This window comes from Chlorocebus sabaeus, chromosome 25 (assembly GCF_047675955.1).
Source record: "Chlorocebus sabaeus isolate Y175 chromosome 25, mChlSab1.0.hap1, whole genome shotgun sequence".
In the NCBI taxonomy this organism is placed as follows: Eukaryota; Metazoa; Chordata; class Mammalia; order Primates; family Cercopithecidae; genus Chlorocebus; species Chlorocebus sabaeus.
The window spans coordinates 79360083-79384318 of NC_132928.1; the positions used below are offsets into that span (position 1 = coordinate 79360083).

The following is a 24236-nucleotide window of genomic DNA, read 5'->3' on the forward strand; positions in this document are numbered from 1 at the left end:
GCTTCGGGGCCGAGGCAGGAAGTGGGAGCTGCACCTTCTTCGGGAACCCAGGCAGCGGCCAGGCCGCCGCGCCCACCCGGCCGATGGCACCGGGTTCCTGCGCCTCAGGAGGAGACTCTGCGCGGGACTGCCCGGGTCCGCCCAGCATCGGAGTGATCGCCGAGCCTGACGCTCTGGAAGGCTGGGCCTGGGGCCGCAATCTACTCCGGAGGCTTTCCCACTGGCCAGGGCTTGGAGCAGGGTGAGAGGAAGCCCCGGGCCACTCCCAAGTGGTGGCGCCACAGGAAGAACTTGTGGCGACATCACCCCTGCCCCAGGTGCCACCCAGGTGCAGTGAGGACCTGGAGCCCCTGCCCCAGGCTGTGAGGAGACTTGACCGGAGCTGCCTGAATGCTCCACGGAGCGGGTGGGAGCCCACCCTCCCAGGTGCAGGACCCTGGAGTCTCTGCACTCTGCACCCACGGGGGCCCAGGGACCTCCCCTTGCCCTTGCAGGCTCGTGGGTGTCTGCTCCTGCTGCCTAGCCTCTCCCGACTCCCGGTGCCTGCTTGGATCTCGGAGCAGGGTTGGGGCCGGGCCCCAGCACTGACACAGCCTGGCTAGGTATGTGCACACTCGGGGCAGTGCTGACATACCAGTCCCCTGCCACCTCGGCCCGCTTCGGACCTTGGGCATCAACAAGAACTTTAAAAAATATGCTTTAAATTCTGGGATTCATGTGCAGAACGTGCAGGTTTGTTACATACGTATACACGTGCCATGGTGGTTTGCTGCATCCATCAACCCGTCATCTACATTAGGTATTTGTCCTAATGCTATCCCTCCCCTAGCCCCCCACCCTGCAATAGGCCCCGGTATGTGATGTTCCCCCTCCCTGTGTCCATGTGTTCTCAATGTTCAACTCCCACTTATGAGTGAGAACATGCAGTGTTTGGTTTTCTGTTCCTGTGTTAGTTTGATTAGAATGATGGTTTCCAGCTTTATCCATGTCTCTGCAAAGGACATGAACTCATCCTTTTCTATAACTGCATAGTATTCCATGGGATATATGTGCCACATTTTCTTTACCCAGTTTATCATTGATGGGCATTTGGGTTGGTTCCAAGTCTTTGCTATTGTGAATAGTTCTGCAATAAACATACATGTACATGTGTCTTTATAGGAGAATGATTTATACTCCTTTGGGTATATACCCAGTAATGGGATTGCTAGGTCAAATGATATTTCTGGTTCTAGATCCTTGAGGTATCACCACACTGTCTTCCACAATGGTTGAACTAATTTACACTCCCACCAACAGTGTAAAAGCATTCCTATTTCTCCACATCCTCTCCAGCATCTGTTGTTTCCTGACTTTTAAATGATCACCATTCTAATTGGCGTGTGATGGTATTTCATAGTGGATTTGATTTGCATTTCTCTAATGACCAGTGGTGATGAGCTTTTTTTTTTCATATGTTTCTTGGCCACATAAATATCTTCTTTTGAGAAGTGTCTGTTCATATCCTTTACCCACTTTTTGATGGGGTTTTCTTCCTGTAAATTTGTTTAAGTTTCTTGTAGATTCTGCATATTAGCTGTTTGTCAGATGGATAGATTGCAAAAATGTTCTCCCATTCTGCAAGTTGCCTGTTCACTCTGATGATAGTTTCTTTTGCTGTGCAGAAGCTCTTTCGTTTAATTAGATCCGATTTGTCAGTTTTGGTTTTTATTGCCATTGCTTTTGGTGAATTAGTCATGAAGTCTTTGCCAGGACCTATGCCCTGAATGGTATTGTCTAGGTTTTCTTCTAGGGTTTTTATGGTTTTAGGTCTTATGGTTAAGTCCTTAATCCATCTTGAGTTAATTTTTGTATAAGGTGTAAGGAAGGAGTCTGGTTTCAGTTGTCTGCATATGGCTAGCCAGTTTTCCCAGCACCATGTATTAAATAGGGAATCCTTTCCCTATTGCTTGTTTTTGTCAGGTTTGTCAAAGATCAGATGGTTGTAGATGTGCAGCATTATTTCTGAGGCCTCTTTTCTGCTCCATTGGTCTATATATCTGTTTTGGTACCAGTACCATGCTGTTTTGGTTACTGTGGCCTTGTAGTATAGTTTGAAGTCAAGTAGCATGATGCCTCCAGCTTTATTCTTTTTGCTTAGGATTGTCTTGGCTATACAGGCTCTTTTTTGGTTCCATGTGAAATTTAAAGTAATTTTTTCTAATTCTGTGAAGAAGTCAATGGTAGCTTGATGGGGCTAGCATTGAATCTATAAATTACTTTGAACAGTGTGGCCATTTTCAGGATATTGATTCTTCCTTTCCATGAGCATGGAATGTTTTTCCATTTGTTTGTGTCCTCTCTTATTTCCATGAGCAGTGGTTTGTAGTTCTCCTTGAAGAGGTCCTTCACATCCCTTGTAAGTTGTATTCCTAGGTATTTTGTTCTCCTTGTAGCAATTGTGAATGGGAATTCACTCATGATTTGGCTCTCTGTTTGTCTATCATTGGTGTAAAGGAATGCTTGTGATTTTTGCACATTGATTTTGTATACTGAGACTTTTCTGAAGTTGCTTGTCAGTTTAAGGGGATTTTGGGCTGAGACGATGGGGTTTTCTAAATATACAATCATGTCATCTGCAAAGAGAGACAATTTGACTTCCTCTCTTTCTATTTGAATACCCTTTATTTCTTTCTCCTGCCTGATTGCCCTGGCCAGAACTTCCTATTTAACTTCCTATGTTAAATAGGAGTGGTGAGAGAGTGCATCCCTGTCTTGTGCTGGTTTTCAAATGGAATGCTTCCAGGTTTTGCCCATTCAGTATGATATTCGTTGTGGGTTTGTCATAAATAGCTCTTATTATTGTGAGATACATCCCATCAATACCTGGTTTATTGAGAGTTTTTAGCATGAAGGGATGTTGAATTTTATCGAAGGCCTTTTCTGCATCTATTGAGATAATCATGTGGTTTTTGTCATTGGTTCTGTTTATGTGATGGATTACGTTTATTGATTTGTGTATGTTGAACCAGCCTTGCATCCTAGGGATGAAGCTGACTTGATCTTGATGGATAAGCTTTTTGATGTGCTCCTGGCTTCTGTTTGCCAGTATTTTACTGAGGATTTTCACATTGATGTTCATCAGGGATATTGGCTGGATATTTTCTTTTTTTGTTGTGTCTCTGCCAGGTTTTAGTATCAGGATAATGCTGGTCTCACAAAATGAGTTAGGGAAGAATCTCTCTTTTTCTATTGTTTGGAATAGTTTCAGAAGGAATGGTACCAGCTCTTCTTTGTACCTCTGGTAGAATTCAGCTGTAAATCCATTTGGTCCTGGGCTTGTTGGCAGGCTATTATTTCTGCCTCAATTTCAGAACTTGTTATTAGTCTATTCAGGGATTTGACTTCTTCCTGGTTTAGTCTTGGGAGGGTGTATGTGTCCAGGAATTTATTGATTTCTTCTAGATTTTCTAGTTTATTTGTGTAGGGGTGTTTATAGTATTCTCTGATGGTAGTTTGTATTTCTGTGGGATCAGTGGTGATATCTGCTTTATTTTTTATTGTGTCTATTTGATTCTTCCTTCTTTTCTTCTTTATTAGTCTGGCTAGCAGTCCATCTATTTTGTGAATCTTTTCCAAAAACCAGCTCCTGGATTCATTGATTTTTTTGAAGTGTTTTTCATGTCTCTATCTCCTTCAGTTCTGCTCCGATCTTAGTTATTTCCTATCTTCTGCTAGTTTTTGAATTAGTTTGCTCTTGCTTCTCTAGTTCTTTTCATTGTGATGTTAGGGCGTTAATTTTTGATCTTTCTCACTTTCTCCCATGGACATTTAGTTCTATAAATTTCCCTCTAAACACTACTTTAGCTGTGTCCTAGAGATTCTGGTATGTTGTGTCTTTGTTCTCATTGGTTTCAAAGAACTTATTTATTCCTGCCTTAATTTCGTTATTTACCCAGTAGTCATTCAGGAGCAGGTTGTTCAGTTTCCATGTAGTTGTGAGGTTTTGAGTGAGTTAATACTGAGTTCTAATTTGATTGCACTGTGATCTGAGAGACTTATTTTTATGGTTTCCCTTCTTTTGCATTTGCTGAGGAGTGTTTTACTTCCAATTATGTGGTCAATTTTAGAAGAAGTCTGATGTGGTGCTGAGAAGAATGTATATTCTGTTGATTTGAGGTGGAGAGTTCTGTAGATATCTATTAGGTCTGCTTGGTCCAGAGCTGAGTTCAGGTCCTGAATATCCTTTCTAATTTTTTGTCTTGTTGGTCTAATATTGACAGTGGGGTGTTAAAGTCTCCCACTATTATTGTGTGGGAGTCTGGGTCTCTTTGTAGGTCTCTAAGAACTTGCTTTATGAATCTGGGTGCTCCTGTGTTGGGTGCATATATATTTAGAATAGGTAGCTCTTCTTGTTGCATTGATCCCTTTACCATTATGTAATGGCTTTCTTTGCCTTCTTTGACCTTTGTTGGTTTAAAGTCTGTTTTATCAGAGACTAGGATTGCAACCCCTTTTTTTTTTTTTTTTTTTTTTTTTTTTTTCATTTGCTTGGTAAATCTTCCTCCATCCATTTATTTTGAGTCTGTGTGTGTCTTTGCACATGAGATGGGGTCTCCTGAATATAACACACTGATGGGTCTTGACGCTTTATTCCATTTGCCAGTCTATGTCTTTTAGTTGGGGCATTTAGTCTGTTTACATTTAAGGTTAATATTGTTATGTGTGAATTTGATCCTGTCATTATGATGCTAGCTGGTTATTTTGCCCATTAGTTGTTGCAGTTTCTTCATAGTGTCAATAGTGTTTACAATTTGGTATGTTTTTACAGTGGCTGGTACCAGTTTTTCCTTTCCATATTTAGTGCTTCCTTCAGGTGCTCTTGTAAGGCAGGCCTAGTGGTGACAAAATCTCTCAGCATTTGCTTGTCTGTAAAGGATTTTATTTCTCCTTTGCTTATGAAGCTTAGTTTGGCAGGATATGAAATTCTGGGTTGAAAATTATTTTCTTTAAGAATGTTGAGGGGGGCGGAGCAACATGGCCGAATAGGAACAGCTCCAGTCTCCAACTCCCAGCACGAGCGACACAGAAGACCGGCGATTTCTGCATTTTCAACTGAGGTACTGGGTTCATCTCACTGGGGAGTGCCAGACGATCGGTGCTGGTCAGCTGCTGCAGCCCGACCAGCGAGAGCTGAAACAGAGCGAGGCATTGCCTCACCTGGGAAGCGCAAGGGGGAAGGGAATCCCTTTTCCTAGCCAGGGGAACTGAGACACACAACACCTGGAAAATCGGGTAACTCCCACCCCAATACTGCGCTTTAAGCAAACAGGCACACCAGGAGATCATATCCCACACCTGCCCGGGAGGGTCCCACACCCACGGAGCCTCCCTCATTGCTAGCACAGCAGTCTGTGATCTACTGGCAAGGCAGCAGCGAGGCTGGGGGAGGGGCGCCCACCATTGCTGAGGCTTAAGTAGGTAAACAAAGCTGCTGGGAAGCTCGAACTGGGTGGAGCTCACAGCAGCTCAAGGAAACCTGCCTGTCTCTGTAGACTCCACCTCTGGGGACAGGGCACAGTAAACAATAACAAACGCAGCAGAAAGCTCTGCAGACGCAAACGACTCTGTCTGACAGCTTTGAAGAGAGCAGTGGATCTCCCAACACGGAGGTTGAGATCTGAGAAGGGACAGACTCCCTGCTCAAGTGGGTCCCTGACCCCTGAGTAGCCTAACTGGGAGACATCCCCCACTAGGGGCAGTCTGACACCCCACACCTCACAGGGTGGAGTACACCCCTGAGAGGAAGCTTCCAAAGCAAGAATCAGACAGGTACACTCGCTGTTCAGAAATATTCTATATTCTGCAGCCTCTGCTGCTGATACCCAGGCAAACAGGGTCTGGAGTGGACCTCAAGCAATCTCCAACAGACCTACAGCTGAGGGTCCTGACTGTTAGAAGGAAAACTATCAAACAGGAAGGACACCTACACCAAAACCCCATCAGTACATCACCATCATCAAAGACCAGAGGCAGATAAAACCACAAAGATGGGGAAAAAGCAGGGCAGAAAAGCTGGAAATTCAAAAAATAAGAGCGCATCTCCCCCGGCAAAGGAGCGCAGCTCATCGCCAGCAACGAATCAAAGCTGGACGGAGAATGACTTCGACGAGATGAGAGAAGAAGGCTTCAGTCCATCAAATTTCTCAGAACTAAAGGAGGAATTACGTACCCAGTGCAAAGAAACTAAAAATCTTGAAAAAATGTGGAAGAATTGATGGCTAGAGTAATTAATGCAGAGAAGGTCATAAACGAAATGAAAGAGATGAAAACCATGACACAAGAAATACGTGACAAATGCACAAGCTTCAGTAACTGACTCGATCAACTGGAAGAAAGAATGTCAGCGATTGATGATCAAATGAATGAAATGAAGCGAGAAGAGAAACCAAAAGAAAAAAGAAGAAAAAGAAATGAACAAAGCCTGCAAGAAGTATGGGATTATGTAAAAAGACCAAATCTACGTCTGATTGGGGTGCCTGAAAGTGAGGGGGAAAATGGAACCAAGTTGGAAAACACTCTTCAGGATATCATCCAGGAGAACTTCCCCAACCTAGTAGGGCAGGCCAACATTCAAATCCAGGAAATACAGAGAATGCCACAAAGATACTCCTCGAGAAGAGCAACTCCAAGACACATAATTGCCAGATTCACCAAAGTTGAAATGAAGGAAAAAATCTTAAGGGCAGCCAGAGAGAAAGGTCGGGTTACCCACAAAGGGAAGCCCATCAGACTAACAGCAGATTTCTCGGCAGAAACTCTTCAAGCCAGAAGAGAGTGGGGGCCAATATTCAACATTCTTAAAGAAAAGAATTTTAAACCCAGAATTTTATATCCAGCCAAACTAAGTTTCATAAGTGAAGGAGAAATAAAATCCTTTACAGATAAGCAAATGCTTAGAGATTTTGTCACCACTAGGCCTGCCTTACAAGAGACCCTGAAGGAAGCACTAAACATGGAAAGGAACAACCGGTACCAGCCATTGCAAAAACATGCCAAAATGTAAAGACCATCAAGGCTAGGAAGAAACTGCATCAACTAACGAGCAAAATAACCAGTTAATATCATAATGGCAGGATCAAGTTCACACATAAGAATCTTAACCTTAAATGTAAATGGACTAAATGCTCCAATTAAAAGACACAGACTGGCAAACTGGATAAAGAGTCAAGACCCATCAGTCTGCTGTATTCAGGAGACCCATCTCACACGCAGAGACATACATAGGCTCAAAATAAAGCGATGGAGGAAGATTTACCAAGCAAATGGAGAACAAAAAAAAGCAGAGGTTGCAATACTAGTCTCTGATAAAACAGACTTTAAACCATCAAAGATCAAAAGAGACAAAGAAGGCCATTACATAATGGTAAAGGGATCAATTCAACAGGAAGAGCTAACTATCCTAAATATATATGCACCCAATACAGGAGCACCCAGATTCATAAAGCAAGTCCTTAGAGACTTACAAAGAGACTTAGACTCCCATACAATAATCATGGGAGACTTCAACACTCCACTGTCAACATTAGACAGATCAACGAGACAGAAAGTTAACAAGGATATCCAGGAATTGAACTCATCTCTGCAGCAAGCAGACCTAATAGACATCTATAGAACTCTCCACCCCAAATCAACAGAATATACATTCTTCTCAGCACCACATCGTACTTACTCCAAAATTGACCACGTAATTGGAAGTAAAGCACTCCTCAGCAAATGTACAAGAACAGAAATTATAACAAACTGTCTCTCAGACCACAGTGCAATCAAATTAGAACTCAGGACTAAGAAACTCAATCAAAACCGCTCAACTACATGGAAACTGAACAACCTGCTCCTGAATGACTACTGGGTACATAACGAAATGAAGGCAGAAATAAAGATGTTCTTTGAAACCAATGAGAACAAAGATACAACATACCAGAATCTCTGGGACACATTTAAAGCAGTGTGTAGAGGGAAATTTAGAGCACTAAATGCCCACAAGAGAAAGCAGGAGAGATCTAAAATTGACACTCTAACATCGCAATTAAAAGAACTAGAGAAGCAAGAGCAAACACATTCGAAAGCTAGCAGAAGGCAAGAAATAACTAAGATCAGAGCAGAACTGAAGGAGATAGAGACACAAAAAACCCTCCAAAAAATCAATGAATCCAGGAGTTGGTTTTTTGAAAAGATCAACAAAATTGACAGACCACTAGCAAGACTAATAAAGAAGAAAAGAGAGAAGAATCAAATCGACGCAATTAAAAATGATAAAGGGGATATCACCACCGACCCCACAGAAATACAAACTACCATCAGAGAATACTATAAACACCTCTACGCAAATAAACTGGAAAATCTAGAAGAAATGGATAATTTCCTGGACACTTACACTCTTCCAAGACTAAACCAGGAAGAAGTTGAATCCCTGAATAGACCAATAGCAGGCTCTGAAATTGAGGCAATAATTAATAGCCTACCAACCAAAAAAAGTCCAGGACCAGATGGATTCACAGCTGAATTCTACCAGAGGTACAAGGAGGAGTTGGTACCATTCCTTCTGAAACTATTCCAATCAATAGAAAAAGAGGGAATCCTCCCTAACTCATTTTATGAGGCCAACATCATCCTGATACCAAAGCCTGGCAGAGACACAACAAAAAAAGAGAATTTTAGACCAATATCCCTGATGAACATCGATGCAAAAATCCTCAATAAAATACTGGCAAACCGGATTCAGCAACACATCAAAAAGCTTATCCACCATGATCAAGTGGGCTTCATCCCTGGGATGCAAGGCTGGTTCAACATTCGCAAATCAATAAACATAATCCAGCATATAAACAGAACCAAAGACAAGAACCACATGATTATCTCAATAGATGTAGAAAAGGCTTTCGACAAAATTCAACAGCCCTTCATGCTAAAAACGCTCAATAAATTCGGTATTGATGGAACGTACCTCAAAATCATAAGAGCTATTTATGACAAACCCACAGCCAATATCATACTGAATGGGCAAAAACTGGAAAAATTCCCTTTGAAAACTGGCACAAGACAGGGATGCCCTCTCTCACCACTCCTATTCAACATAGTGTTGGAAGTTCTGGCTAGGGCAATCAGGCAAGAGAAAGAAATCAAGGGGATTCAGTTAGGAAAAGAAGAAGTCAAATTGTCCCTGTTTGCAGATGACATGATTGTATATTTAGAAAACCCCATTGTCTCAGCCCAAAATCTCCTTAAGTTGATAAGCAACTTCAGCAAAGTCTCAGGATACAAAATTAATGTGCAAAAATCACAAGCATTCTTATACACCAGTAACAGACAAACAGAGAGCCAAATCAGGAATGAACTTCCATTCACAATTGCTTCAAAGAGAATAAAATACCTAGGAATCCAACTTACAAGGGATGTAAAGGACCTCTTCAAGGAGAACTACAAACCACTGCTCAGTGAAATAAAAGAGGACACAAACAAATGGAAGAACATACCATGCTCATGGATAGGAAGAATCAATATCGTGAAAATGGCCATACTGCCCAAGGTAATTTATAGATTCAATGCCATCCCCATCAAGCTACCAATGAGCTTCTTCACAGAATTGGAAAAAACTGCTTTAAAGTTCATATGGAACCAAAAAAGAGCCCGCATCTCCAAGACAATCCTAAGTCAAAAGAACAAAGCTGGAGGCATCATGCTACCTGACTTCAAACTATACTACAAGGCTACAGTAACCAAAACAGCATGGTACTGGTACCAAAACAGAGATATAGACCAATGGAACAGAACAGAGTCCTCAGAAATAATACCACACATCTACAGCCATCTGATCTTTGACAAACCTGAGAGAAACAAGAAATGGGGAAAGGATTCCCTATTTAATAAATGGTGCTGGGAAAATTGGCTAGCCATAAGTAGAAAGCTGAAACTGGATCCTTTCCTTACTCCTTATACGAAAATTAATTCAAGATGGATTAGAGACTTAAATGTTAGACCTAATACCATAAAAATCCTAGAGGAAAACCTAGGTAGTACCATTCAGGACATAGGCATGGGCAAAGACTTCATGTCTAAAACACCAAAAGCAATAGCAGCAAAAGCCAAAATTGACAAATGGGATCTCATTAAACTAAAGAGCTTCTGCACAGCAAAAGAAACTACCATCAGAGTGAACAGGCAACCTACAGAATGGGAGAAAATTTTTGCAATCTACTCATCTGACAAAGGGCTAATATCTAGAACCTACAAAGAACTCAAACAAATTTACAAGGAAAAAACAAACAACCCCATCAAAAAGTGGGCAAAGGATATGAACAGACATTTCTCAAAAGAAGACATTCATACAGCCAACAGACACATGAAAAAATGCTCATCATCACTGGCCATCAGAGAAATGCAAATCAAAACCACAATGAGATACCATCTCACAGCAGTTAGAATGGCGATCATTAAAAAGGAAACAACAAGAAAATGTGGCACATATACACCATGGAATACTATGCAGCTATAAAAAAGGATGAGTTTGTGTCCTTTGTAGGGACATGGATGCAGCTGGAAACCATCATTCTTAGCAAACTATCACAAGAACAGAAAACCAAACACCGCATGTTCTCACTCATAGGCGGGAACTGAACAATGAGATCACTTGGACTCGGGAAGGGGAACATCACACACCGGGGCCTATCATGGGGAGGGGGGAGGGGGGAGGGATTGCATTGGGAGTTATACCTGATGTAAATGACGAGTTGATGGGTGCAGCACACCAACATGGCACAAGTATACATATGTAGCAAACCTGCACGTTGTGCACATGTACCCTACAACTTGAAGTTTAATAATAATAAATAAATTAAAAAAAAAAAAAAAAGGAAACAACAGGTGCTGGAGAGGATGTGGAGAAATAGGAACACTTTTACACTGTTGGTGGGATTGTAAACTAGTTCAACCATTATGGAAAACAGTATGGCGATTCCTCAAGGATCTAGAACTAGAAGTACCATATGACCCAGCCATCCCATTACTGGGTATATACCCAAAGGATTATAAATTATGCTGCTATAAAGACACATGCACACGTATGTTTATTGCAGCACTATTCACAATAGCAAAGACTTGGAATCAACCCAAATGTCCATCAGTGACAGATTGGATTAAGAAAATGTGGCACATATACACCATGGAATACTATGCAGCCATAAAAAAGGGTGAGTTTGTGTCCTTTGTAGGGACATGGATGCAGCTGGAAACCATCATTCTTAGCAAACTATCACAAGAACAGAAAACTAAACACCGCATGTTCTCACTCATAGGTGGGAACTGAAAAATGAGATCACTTGGACTCGGGAAGGGGAACATCACACACCGGGGCCTATCATGGGGAGGGGGGAGGGGGGAGGGATTGCATTGGGAGTTATACCTGATGTAAATGACGAGTTGATGGGTGCAGCACACCAACATGGCACAAGTATACATATGTAACAAACCTGCACGTTATGCACATGTACCCTACAACTTAAAGTATAATAATAATAAATAAATTAAAAAAAAAAAAAAGAATGTTGAATATTGGCCCCCACTCTCTTCTGGCTTGTAGGGTTTCTGCAGAGAGATTCACTGTTAGTCTGATGGGCTTCCCTTTGTGGGTAACCTGACCTTTCTCTCTGGCTGCCCTTAACATTTTTTCCTTCATTTCAACCTTGGTAAATCTGACGATTATGTGTCTTGGGGTTGCTCTTCTCAAGGAGTATCTTTGTGGTGTTCTTTGTATTTTCTGAATTGAATGTTGGCCTGTCTAGCTAGGTTGGGGAAGTTCTCCTGGATAATATCTTGATGAGTGTTTTCCAAATTGGTTCCATTCTCCCCATCACTTTAAGGTACACCAACCAAATATAGGTTCTCCTTTTCACATAGTCCCATATTTCTTGGAGGTTTTGTTTGTTCTTTTTCGCTTTTTTCTCTAATCTTGTCTTCACACTTTATTTCATTCAGTTGATCTTCAATCTTTGATATTCTTTCTTCCAGTTGATCGATTTGGCTATTGATACTTGTGTATGCTTCACGAAGTTCTCGTGCTGTGTTTTTCAGCTCCATCAGGTCATTTATGTTCTTCTCTATTCTGGTTATTCTAGTTAGCAACTTCTCTAACCTTTTTTCAAGGTTCTTGGCTTCCTTGCATTGGGTTAGAACAAGCTCCTTTAGCTCAGAGGAGTTTGTGATTACCCACCATCTGAAGCCTACTTCTGTCAGTTCATCAAACTCATTCTCCATTCAGTTTTGTTCCCTTACTGGTGATGAGTTGTAATCCTTTGGAGTTTAAGAGGCATTCTGGTTTTTGGAATTTTCAGCCTTTTTGAGCTGGGTTTTCCTCATCTTTATGGATTTATCTACCTTTGGTCTTTGATTTGGTGATCATTGGATGGGGTTTTTGTGTGAATGTCCTTTTCGTTGATGTTGATGCTATTCCTTTCTGTTTGTTAGTTTTCCTTCTAACAGGCCTCTCTGCTGCAGGTCTGCTGGAGTTTGCTGGAGGTCCATTCCAGACCCTGTTTGCCTGGGTATCACCAGTGGAGGCTGCAGAACAGCAAAGATTGCTCCCTGTTCCTTCCTCTGGAAACTTCTTCCCAGATGGGCACCTGCCAGATGCCAGCCAGAGCTCTCCTGTATGTGTCTGTCGACCCCTGCTGGGAGGTGTCTCCCAGTCAGGAGGCACGGGGCTCAGGGACCCACTTGAGGAGACAGTCTGTCCCTTAGCAGAGCTTCAGTGCTGTGCTAGGAGATTCACTGCTCTCTTCAGAGCCGGCAGGCAGGAACCTTTAAGTCTGCTGAAGCTGTGCCCACAGCCGCCTCTTCCCCCAGGTGCTCCATCCCAGGGAGATGGGAGTTTTATCTATAAGCCCCTGATGGGGGCTGCTGCCTTTCTTTCAGAGACGCCCTTCCCAGAGAGGAGGAATCTAGAAAGCCAGTCTGGCTACAGTGGCTTTGCGAGCTGTGGTGGGCTCCACCCAGTTCGAACTTGCTGGCACCTTTGTTTACACTGTGAGGGGAAAACTGCCTATTCAAGCCTCAGTAATGGCAGATGCCCCTCCCCGCACCTAGCTCAAGTGTCCCAGGTCAACTTCAGACTGCTGTGCTGGCAGCGAGAATTTCAAGCCAGTGAATCTTAGCTTGCTGGGTTCCATCAGGGTGGGATCCACTGAGCTAGACCACTTGGCTCCCTGGCTTCAGTCCCCTTTCCAAGGCAGTGAATGGTTCTGTCTCCTATTTCAGGTGCCACTGAGGTATGAAAAAAAACTCCTGCAGCTAGCTCAGTGTCTGCCCAAACAGCCACCCAGTTTTGTGCTTGAAACCCAGGGCTCTGGTGGTGTAGGCACCCAACAGAATCTGCTGGTCTGCAGGTTGCAAAGACTGTGGGAAAAGCTTAGTATCTGGGCTGGAATGCACCGTTCCTCAGGGCACAGTCCCTCATGGCTTCCCTTGGCCCGGGGAGGGAGTTCCCCGACCCCTTGGACTTTCTGAGTTTGCTTTGGTTCACCCTCTGGGGGCTGCACCCACTGTCTAACCAGTCCCGATGAAATGAGCCAGATACTTCTGTTGGAAATGCAGCAATCACCTGCCTTCTGTGTTGATCTTGCTGGGAGCTGTAGACCGGAGCTGTTCCTGTTCGATCATCTTGTCAGCCACTTATATGACATTTTTTTTCCCAGTCATCCATTGATGGTTGATGGACCCTTAGGCTGATTCTATATTTTTGATAATGTAAATAGTGCTGTGCGAAACATATGAATGTAAGTATCTTCTGGATATGACCTCTTTTTAAAGAACTTGTATCTTTGTTTATCTTACTTTATCAAGAGCCAGATCTTTGATCTACCAAATTTATATTCTGACTGAAGTTATCTGATACTCCAAAACTGGTTACTTCAGTAACTAAAAGTTAGTAAAATTCATCATTTAGAGGAATGTAGATCAAATTTGACTCTTTCCATTTTTTTAAAAAGTCAGTTTGTTGATCTCATGTAGGAATCTATACATTAATGTTAATAAATTAATTTACTGAGGCAGTTTATTGAGAGACGCTAAAAGCTCTCTTCAGTGAAAGACACTTGTTTGCCCTCATAACGTCTGTGCATCTGTGCTTTCTGCACATAAAGTCTATGAAAATTTTGTCCAAGCTTTTAATGAAGAGGCAAGACATTGTCTCCAAATGTGCCGTCCCTGAAACTGATCATCTTCTCTTTCTTGAGAGGAAGAGAAATCTTGAGTAGTATTAACTCAAGTTTTATCCCAAGCCACTTTAACACAGCAAGCAGTCATTGAGATCTCCAAGCATCAGGTTAATTTGCTTCCAAATCAACATACTTCCGGAGCCAAAAATTATGGGGACAAAAAGGTATTGTGGTTTGTTTTATCTAGTCTTAGTTATTTTAAATATATAGAGCAAATAGGATTTATCACCACACAGATGTAAACATAAGCAGTCATACACGCACCCTATTTATTGAATTATCTTAATAATAGTTTATAGCTTAAATGTCATGTTTACATTCTTTTTCTTATTTCTTGTCATAAAAAATACTTTGAAGTCAAAAAGGAAAACATTCTTTTTTTTACTTTAAAAATCAGCACCTGAATGAAACCCAGAGCAGTTTAGCAAGACATCCAAAGGCAGATAGCTGGTAAGTGGCAGAATGGAAATTCAGATTCAGATCTCTGAATCACCACATAACCTGGAAAGTTGTCATTCTAATAAATGAAAAATGTGACTCTGAATGTTTGTCATTATTTAGTCTGGCTCCTAAAATATAGATTCACTTTCTAATCCTAATAAAATGAATACCTTTAGACTGTTTATTAAGGAACCTTCAGGGGCATCTCAACAGTATCCTGGATTAGAAAAAAGTTCCAGGAAGAATTATCTTAGAGTCACAGGAGCCACAGCTTCAAGGAATGGGCAGCTCTTACTGCTTTTGCTAAGTAGGTCCATGGAAGGCAGGTTGGGTTTCTTGAAGGAATGACTGCAGTTTACCCATTACCTCCCAACTGAGCATTATTATACAACAGTTTGCAGGAAAACAGACACATTTCTTCTCAGCTAAATTACTATTTGTATTTCCTATCAGCCTTAAAGTAAATAAATGCCATTTAGTGACTTTTCATGAGTGACACTAATAATTTGGTTCACATAGTGAAAACAACATCAAAAAATAGAAGTCAACTCAGTTGGAAGAGGAGAAAGAGGCTAGAGATGAAAACAGTGAAGATCCTCTTTGAAATGCTTGCAGTGTAGTTATTGGTGATGAAGGAGTTAAGAATACGCCATCCCCAAAATATGCTGCTCTGGCATCATAATTATTGCTGTTCAAGGTACTTAAAAAACAGTAGGTGCAAAAAGATCCTTCTGACCATTTTTGTGTTTCTTAAAAGCAGGAGGTGGCATTCCCATTTGAAAGATAAGCACCCTATAAAAGCAACGCTCTTATCATCAAGAACAGAAAGTTGAAGCCAAGAGAGAGCTCCTCAAGTTGCCCTTGTTAAACCCTTATCTTCTTAGTCACTTCTTTACCCAATTAACTACCCTAGCCAAAGCCCCTTTGCCTTATTATATTTGCAACCGTGTTCGTTGTCCAATTCAGTGTACAAGTGAGTGACTCTAGCTGCTTTTTGGGGTCTTCATTTTCTTATGAGGGCTTCTGTGTCATGTAAACTTGTATTAAATAAATTTGTATGCTTTTCTCCTGTTAATCTGTCTATATCGACTGAATTTTAGGGTCCAGCCAAAACCCAAAGAGAATGGAGGTGGAGTTTTGACTCCCCTACAGCTAGCTGAATGATCACAATTGAAGATATTCCATGTTCTTTCTGAGTTTCTTTGAAATTAAAAACATAGACAACCACTCAACTAATGTCAGCCAGATATGTTTTTTGTCCTTATTGCCTTACTGATGAAATTGCCTTTATTTGTAAAAGATAAATGTGGGAGTCTTTTTTATTTTTTCTTATGATATTAACTTGACATTTACCTTGGTGCTCTTGGGAACCATAAATGGGCCCTGTACTACTTGTTACAGAATATAAATTCCCAGAACTACAAGAACATCATATTCCTCAAGTTGCTGAAGAATGTCATGATCCATGTAATACAAGGTTCTTGAGAACTTGGGCCTTTTTGACTTGATGGCCTGACTGATGAATGTCTCACTAGGAAGGAATGTTTGTTTAAGGCAGTTTTCCTGATCACATAAAAATATCAATAACCCCTGCTGGTAGTATGTTCTCCAAACTCAGCTGCCTCTGTGGGAACAGCTATTTATATGCCTTATAGGTAATCTGCTTTTTAAAGGGAGTGAAAATTATCCTTCTCATATGTGCAATTCTAATCCTTGGGCCTGGCAATCAAGAAGATGGTTCATGAGAAGTATCCCTTTCAGGTACATATTTATGACCAGAAATATCCCTTGGGAGATGTAAGATGTTGATGTGAAAATAATGACTTTGCCAGTAGAAGGCTTTCACCCAGTCATCTCCTCTGCCACTTTCTTCTCGCTGAAACTCGAAGTGGAGTGTGGCACCTGAACTGTAGGTGTACCAGATACTCCAGATGGCAAAAAGGTACAGCTGATGTGGGAGGTGTTTTTGAGCCAGCCCCTCTTCAGCCACATAGACTAGGTAAGTGGGTGGTTCTATCTATGGCTCTAATGTGGTGTTTGTCACTGTTTGCCTTGTGTTCTTGTTCTTGGTAATATGTCTAGATTCCTTTTGTAAAGCAAAAGTTGTGTCCAGCAAATCTCTGTATTCCCCCAAACAGATAGGACAGAAGCACTATGGAATATGTTCAGGTCTATAGAAATGGAAGAAAGGAAAGGAGGAAAAGAGAGAAAGAGAGGTGAGGAAGGAGGGACGGAGGGAGGGAGGAAGAGAAAGAAGGAAGGATTCTATTGCTGATAGAGCTAAAGTTCCACTTTGGTGCCCATACAAACAAATATTTCCCAGAATTTTTCTAACCTGTCATAATTCTTGGGTTCATAACTGAGAAATTCATATATTCCAGTGTGTTAGATTTTTAGTACATTTTAATAATTTTTAACATAGGTAAAAAGAAAAGATAGAAAACTATACTTCATTTCTACCAATATTTATAGAATGGCACTGTGTGGTAGATGCTGTACTAATAGTGCAAAGATACATTCAATCACAAATAAATTTGACAAACATTTCTTGTGCATTTAATGTGTTTACTGCTCCTTTTGTGGGGAATACAGCAATTAACAAAACAAAGTCCCCATCCTCACGGTCAGGCCATGTGGTTAGGCTCACCAATGCAGCCTTCAAGGAAGTGATGCATAGGGAAGTGGTTAAGATGCACATGTGCTCTCTACATCCTGTCTTCTGTCCCTACTGGATGTCAATGAGACATCAGAAGGCGTCTGTATCCAAGATGCAGACCATCTGTCAGCCTTGATCTCTCAATGACTTTAGGGACAGTCTCACACCCACCCTCTCAACAGAAGTGTCTGCATCAAACTCTAACATGAACAACATATAAACTTTTACTATATTGGCTCCTGAACTTTGAGAGTTTATACATTACAGCATTTATCGACCCTTGTCTACTGTACTCACTCAACCCCACTCAACCCCACCCAGCCAGGTGAACTCCTTTGAGGCTTAGTTTAGGTCTCCTCCAAGGAAATCTTCTGATCACTTTACCCCTTCACTCACCAGACTAGTTTTAGTACTCCATTTAACACTTCCATATTTCATTTATGAGTTGTGTGTGGTTTTAAAAAATTATGTGTATATTTTTTGTCTTCACTAAAATGTGACTCCTTGAAAGAATAGACTATTTTATTCTTCTTTGCCTCTCCAGAGCTTAGGACACAGACGGACACAAAGAGGTGCAGAAGAAATATTTGTATAAAATATAATAGGTTTTATTGAGGACATAGTTTATGCTGGAGGATATAGTTTAGAAGACAGATGTCTGAAAGGCATATTTGAACATTTAGAAGTCCATCCCCTAATACAAAAACAGGGAAATGCTGTTCTGAACTGAAATGTGGAAATAATAATTGCTTGGAAATTTCTTATGGATCTGAAGCTCCATGTAAGACTTGGAGGCCAAGATTAAAAGAATATTAAATAGTATGCATAGATTTGTCCAACCATACAGTTTTGAAAGGTACATACTGTGACAAGAAGCCTACATTTCCAAGAGCTACCTAATGATAGTCATTGAAGTCAAGCAAACTTACCTTCAAATCCATCTGCTAACTACACTTTGGGCAAATTACATTCCTTCTCTGAGCATTAGTTTCCTCTTTTGTAAAAACAGATATAACTCATTGACCATGTGTATTAAGCTATTCTTGCATTGCTATAAAGAAATATTTGAGACTAAGTTATTAAAAACAAAGAGTTTTAATTGATTCATAGTTCTGTAGACTATACAGGAAGCATAATGCTGACATCTGCTTGGCTTCTGAGGAGGTGTCAGGAAACTTATAGTCAGGGCATGTGTTCGTCTGTTCTCACATTGCTGTAAAAAAATACCTGAAATTGGGAAATTTATAAAGAAAAGAGGTTTCATTGGCTCACAGTTCTGCAGGCTGTCTATGAAGCATGGCAGCATCTGCTTGACTTCTGGGGAGGCCTCAGGAAACTTACAATCATGGTGAAGGCAAAGGGCGAGCCATCACTTCACATGACTGGAGCAGAAGGAAGGAGGTGTGGTGGTACACGTTTCTAAACAACCAGATCTCATCACTATCATGATGACAACACCAAGGAAAATGGTGTTAAACCATGAAAAACTGCCCCAATGATCCAATCGCCTCCCACCAGGCCCCAGCTCCAACATTTGGGATTACAATTTGACATGAGATTTGGAGGGGGACTCAGATCCAAATCATATCATGGCAGAAGGATAAGGGGCAGCAAGCATGCTACATGGCAAAATCAGGAGCAAGAGAGAGCAAGGTGCTTCACACTTTTAAACATCCAGATCTCACAAGAAGTCATTCACCATCACAAGTGATGGTGGCCTCGAAAAGTGGTGGTCATATTTGCAATACACTATATGTAACCATCAATCTGGTAGTAAAAACCACAACCACAAAGGAAGGATTGCATGAATGTGACCACTGGCCTGTAAGTCACAGCCCAGCTGCCCACTCCATCACTCTGCATATACCACAGCCCAGCTGCCCACTCCATCACTCCACATGTACCACAGCAAGTGTCTTAGATTGTGTTTCCCAGAAGTCTGAAATGGGGATTTTTGTGCTGTGATTTACTGTGGGATCCCCCTCAAAAAGACCCTCTAAAGAAACGAGAGACAAAGGATTGGGCAGAGGAAAGAAATTCAGTAAAGACGTAGTTTCACCTAAAGTATAATCCCAGCCTGATCCCATGGGCAGACAGGCATATGAATGGCACCACAGAGTTGTCCAACTTGAGGCAATAGTACTAAACTTATATTCCTGTCCCCTCACCATATCAATCAGTCAGTTCTCCTGGAAGTTGAAATGTGTGCATGCCTTGGCCTGAAGGAGAGGCTTCTCCACTGGGTGTATTCATCCCAAGACCCAACCTTGGCAACCTTCAGCTCTGATCCTTTAACTGAGAAGTTATTCCTTTATAGAGCTGCATTTTCCACTCAAAACAGCATTTATTTTTGCAAGTACTTTTCTAACATAGATGGTAGGCTTTTCCAGCATTTTATATTGGTCTGTATTTATCACATAGCTGCCTATTTTCTCTCTAATTTGATTAGCATTTATTACTTAGAAAGATTAATATAAATAAAAAATTTTAAATACACTTATAAGAGAAACCAAGGCATGCTAGAGATACCCTTTTCTAGGTGCATACACTAGTAGTTGGGGAATTTGATGTAGAAGAGAGAGGAAAACATGGAGTTCATGATCTCACGTGAATGAGTAGGAGGTTTATTGTAAGGAAGAGGAACAATGAAAAGATAAAGAAATTTTGCAACTGCCATGTGGAAAGCACCTTTAAATAAAGAGCAAAAGTGGAATATTTTGTGCAATGTCCTTCTTCAAGTTCTTCCTTCGAACTTAAAAAATGTTCCAATACTCTGACTGCTTTGAGACATAAATAGGGGCGGCGGGGGGGCGGAGTATGCAGTGGACAGAAGAGATGGGCAGTTAGGATGGGACAACAGCTAAAACTTTACCTAAATCAGGTGCTGGCAAGAGCAACAGCAAGTGTAAACGCACAGAGAGTCAGAGATATTTGGGTTATATATGCACAGGAAGAAAATCCAAATCACCCTTTCTCATAAACTCCAAGTTTTGCATTCCTAGTCTGGTCTACCTCTTTCACTTCTAAACAGAAATAGGTGGTAGAATAAAGTGTTCTGCTAGAAGAGTAAATCACAATTCTGTGCTTTGAATATGTGACCAAGACAGATACTGGTACCAGAAGTAGGGTGTTATGTAGCAAACACCTGGAAATGCGGAGCAGCTTTGAAAGTGGGTAATGCATAGAGACTGAAAGAGTTTGAAGGTGCGCACTAGAAAAAGCCTAGATTGTTGTGAATGAAGGACAATTCTAATGAGGGCTTAGAAGGAGAGAGCTGTAGGAAGAGCCTAAATCTTCTTAGAGATTTTCTAAGTGGTCATGATCAGAATGTTGGTAGAAATACGGACAGTAAAGTTCATTCTGCTGAAGTTTTATTTGAAAATGAGGAATAATTTACTGGAAACTGGAGGAAAGGCCACTCTTGTTATAAAGTGGCAAATAACTTGGCTGAATTTTGTCCATGTCCTGGTACTCTGTGGAAGGCAGAACCTAAGGACAATGAACTAGAATATTTGATGAAAAGCATCTCAACAAACCACTCAGGGTGCTGCATGGCTTCTCTTAACTGCTTATATATAGAAAAATGCAAAAAGAGCCTTTTGGCTCTCTAACCAGCACCATGGCGGTTGGCAAGAACAAGCGCCTTACAAAAGGCGGCAAAAAGGGAGCCAAGAAGAAAGTGGTTGGTCCATTTTCTAAGAAAGATTGGTGTGATGTGAAAGCACCTGCTATGTTCCATATAAGAAATATTGGAAAGATGCTCGTCATCAAGACCCAAGGAACCAAAATTGTATCTGATGGTCTCAAGGGTCATGTGTTTGAAGGGAGTCTTGCTGATTTGCAGAATGATGAAGTTGCATTTAGAAAATTCAAGCTGATTACTGAAGATGTTCAGGGCAAAAACTGCCTGACTAACTTCCATGGCATGGATCTTACCTGTGACAAAATGTGTTCCGTGGTCAAAAAGTGGCAGACAATGATTGAAGCTCATGTTGATGTCAAGACTACCGATGGTTACTTGCTTCGTCTGTTCTGTGTTGGTTTTACCAAAAAACGCAACAATCAGATACGGAAGACCTCTTATGCTCAGCACCAACAGGTCCGCCAAATCCGGAAGAAGATGCTGGAAATCATGACCTGAGAGGTGCAGACAAATGACTTGGAAGAAGTGGTCAATAAATTGATTCCAGACAGCATTGGAAAAGACATAGAAGAGGCTTGCCAATCTATTTGTCCTCTCCATGATGTCTTCGTTAGAAAGTCAAAATGCTGAAGAAGCCCAGGTTTGAATTGGGAAAGCTCATGGAGCTTCATGGTGAAGGCAGTAGTTCTGGAAAAGCCACTGGGGACGAGACAGGTGCTAAAGTTGAATGAGCTGATGGATATGAACCACCCGTCCAAGAATCTGTTTAAAGTTCAGACTTCAAATAGTGTCAAATAAAAAGTGTTATTTGTGAAAAAAAAAAATGCAAAAAGACATAACTTAATTAAAGATGGAATTTATAATCAAAATAGAAATAGAACTTAAAGATTTGGAAAATTCTCAGCCTGGCCATGTAAAGAAAAAGGAAGTATGTTTTGGAGCGAATATTAAGGATGTGGCTAAGCAACTGTTTGAAATGGAGGTTAATATGGATAGAAGGAAGCCAGGTGCTATTCACCGAGACAATGAAAGAATAATCGCAAAGGCATTTCTGAAATCTTTGTGGATACCCCACTCTCACAGGCCCAAAGTGCCATGGCCTTGCAGGCAGAACAGTTTCAAAAGAGGGACCCAAGGTGCCTGTTGCCTCACTGCCCAGGGCCACCTCAAATCTCTGCTCCCTGCATTCTAGTGCAGCATTTCTTGGCTGCCCTAGCTGTTGCTGAAGCCACTCAACAGGGTACAAGCTGTATTACATGGTGGCATCCATGTGATGCTAACTCTGTAGGCACACAGAGTTCATGATCTGTGGAAACATGGCTACCTCCACCTAGATTTCAAAAGATGCCTTGGAGAGCCTTGGAGAACAGGCAGAGAACTTCTACCAGGAGAAGACTGCCACTGAAAATTCCCACCAGAGCAATGCCCAGAAGAGGCGTGAGGTTGGAGCAGCCTATGAGATCTGAGACATGTAGGGCCACCAGTGTGCAGTGGCAGCCTGGGGGAGCCACGGGCACTTGAGTCTAACCCATAACAGCTTCAGCCTGAGCTGAGCTCAGGAAATCCATGGGAGTAGGATCCCCTGGAGTCTTGGGGACCCAACCCCTGCCCCAGTATGTCTGGAATAAGGGACATGGAGTCAAAGAATATTATTCTCAGATCTCAAGATTGAATGTTGTTTGCCTTGTTGAGTTTTAGACTCACTCAGGACTTATTACCCCTTCTGCCTTTCCATTACTTTTTCTTAGAATGGGAATGTCTATCTGATACCTGTCCCACTACTGTATGTTAAAAGTACCTTGCTTTACTTCACAGGCTCACAACTGGAGAAGGAATTTGAATCAGAGAAATCGTACCACAAACTTTATCTGTACCTGATTTAGATGATATTTAGTTTAGATTTTGGACACAGATTTTTAAGTTGATAATGGAATAAGTAAAGATTTGAGGGGCTATTGGAATGGAATGAATGTATTTCATATGTGAGAAGGACACAAATTTAGGGGAGACTGGGACAGAATGCTATGGTTTGAATTTGCCTGTCTTTCAAAATGTATGGTAAAGTGTAGTCCTCATTGTCATAGTATTAAAAGATGGGTCCTATGGGGAAGTGATTGAGTCATGAGAGATCTGTCCTTACGAATGGATTAGTGCCTTGTCACAGGGGTGGAGAAAACTAACTTAGGTCCCTTTTGTCCTGCCATACACAGCAACAAAGCACCATCTTGGAAGCAGAGAGCCGCCCTCACCAGAACTGAATGCAGGCACCATGACCTTGAACTTTCCAGCCTCCGGACCTGTGAGAAATAAATTTCTGTTCTTTATAACTTAGCCAGTCTCAGGTATTTTGTCACTGCAACTCCAGTGTACTAAGTCACAGTCTCAGGAAGAAAGCATGCGTTCCTCTTTTCTCCCAGTTAGTGCTGCCAGGACCTCCAGAACTCCGGATGGATTCCCCTGGCTGACACTTGAAAAGATTTTTGCGCTAACTTAATAGATAGGACAGACTGGCAAAGCCATAGTTAAATCAGTTGGAGGATCCACATATCAAATCATCTTCACAGAAAGGTACAAAGCTAACAAGTCCCAATGGTAATGAGGTTTGGGGAATGTTTTTTTTTTAGTTGGGGGGTGGGCATTGTTGCTGTTTGGCTTTCTAGACCAGTAAGCCTGCCAGCAGGAATTGCTTACACACAGCTGTCATTTGGGTTCAGAGTGACTCAGAACACTCATAAAGACATATAAACCACACGTGCCACCACATGCTTCTGGGCCACCCGTGACACAGAGTATATCATTCATTTTCTGACACTTATTCGCCATCTGCTCAGGGAAACCTCCAGAGCAAATTAGTGTAGCCCTCACTTTCAGACATTAAAATCTATAGTTATGGGCACAGTAGCTACCCTGTGACAAGCATAGTGTTGGGCATTTAACAAATGTTTTCTCATTTAATTCTCACTACATCCTCAAGCAATGCTCTCCCTTTATGCAGATAAGTTTGTCCAAAGGCATCAGGCACTAGTGGCCAGGGAGAATCTAATCTCAGATTTGTCTGGAGCCAAAATTCACACACTTTTGCAACATCATGCAGAGCTAAGGAGAAGTTTGCTCACAGGTCTCTCCCCCAACCCCACCTCCTGGCACACCTTTCCCTGTCCTCTCTGCAGCTTTTCCCAAACACCCAAGGCGCAAGTGTCCACTTTTTGAGCCTTGACTTAGGTTTCTATAAAATAGAGTTTTTCCT

General features: G+C 41.6%; 1 long non-coding RNA gene and 1 pseudogene across 1 annotated transcript; both read left to right on the forward strand.

Annotated features, from left to right (window-relative positions):
- Positions 1-11600: 11600 nt before the first annotated feature.
- LOC119619681 (uncharacterized) lies at positions 11601-23320 on the forward strand. Its single transcript, XR_005236210.2, has 2 exons — positions 11601-16689; positions 23200-23320. It is a non-coding gene; the product is annotated as an uncharacterized lncRNA (long non-coding RNA).
- LOC103230846 (small ribosomal subunit protein eS1-like) lies at positions 20945-22627 on the forward strand (annotated as a pseudogene).
- Positions 23321-24236: the final 916 nt, after the last annotated feature.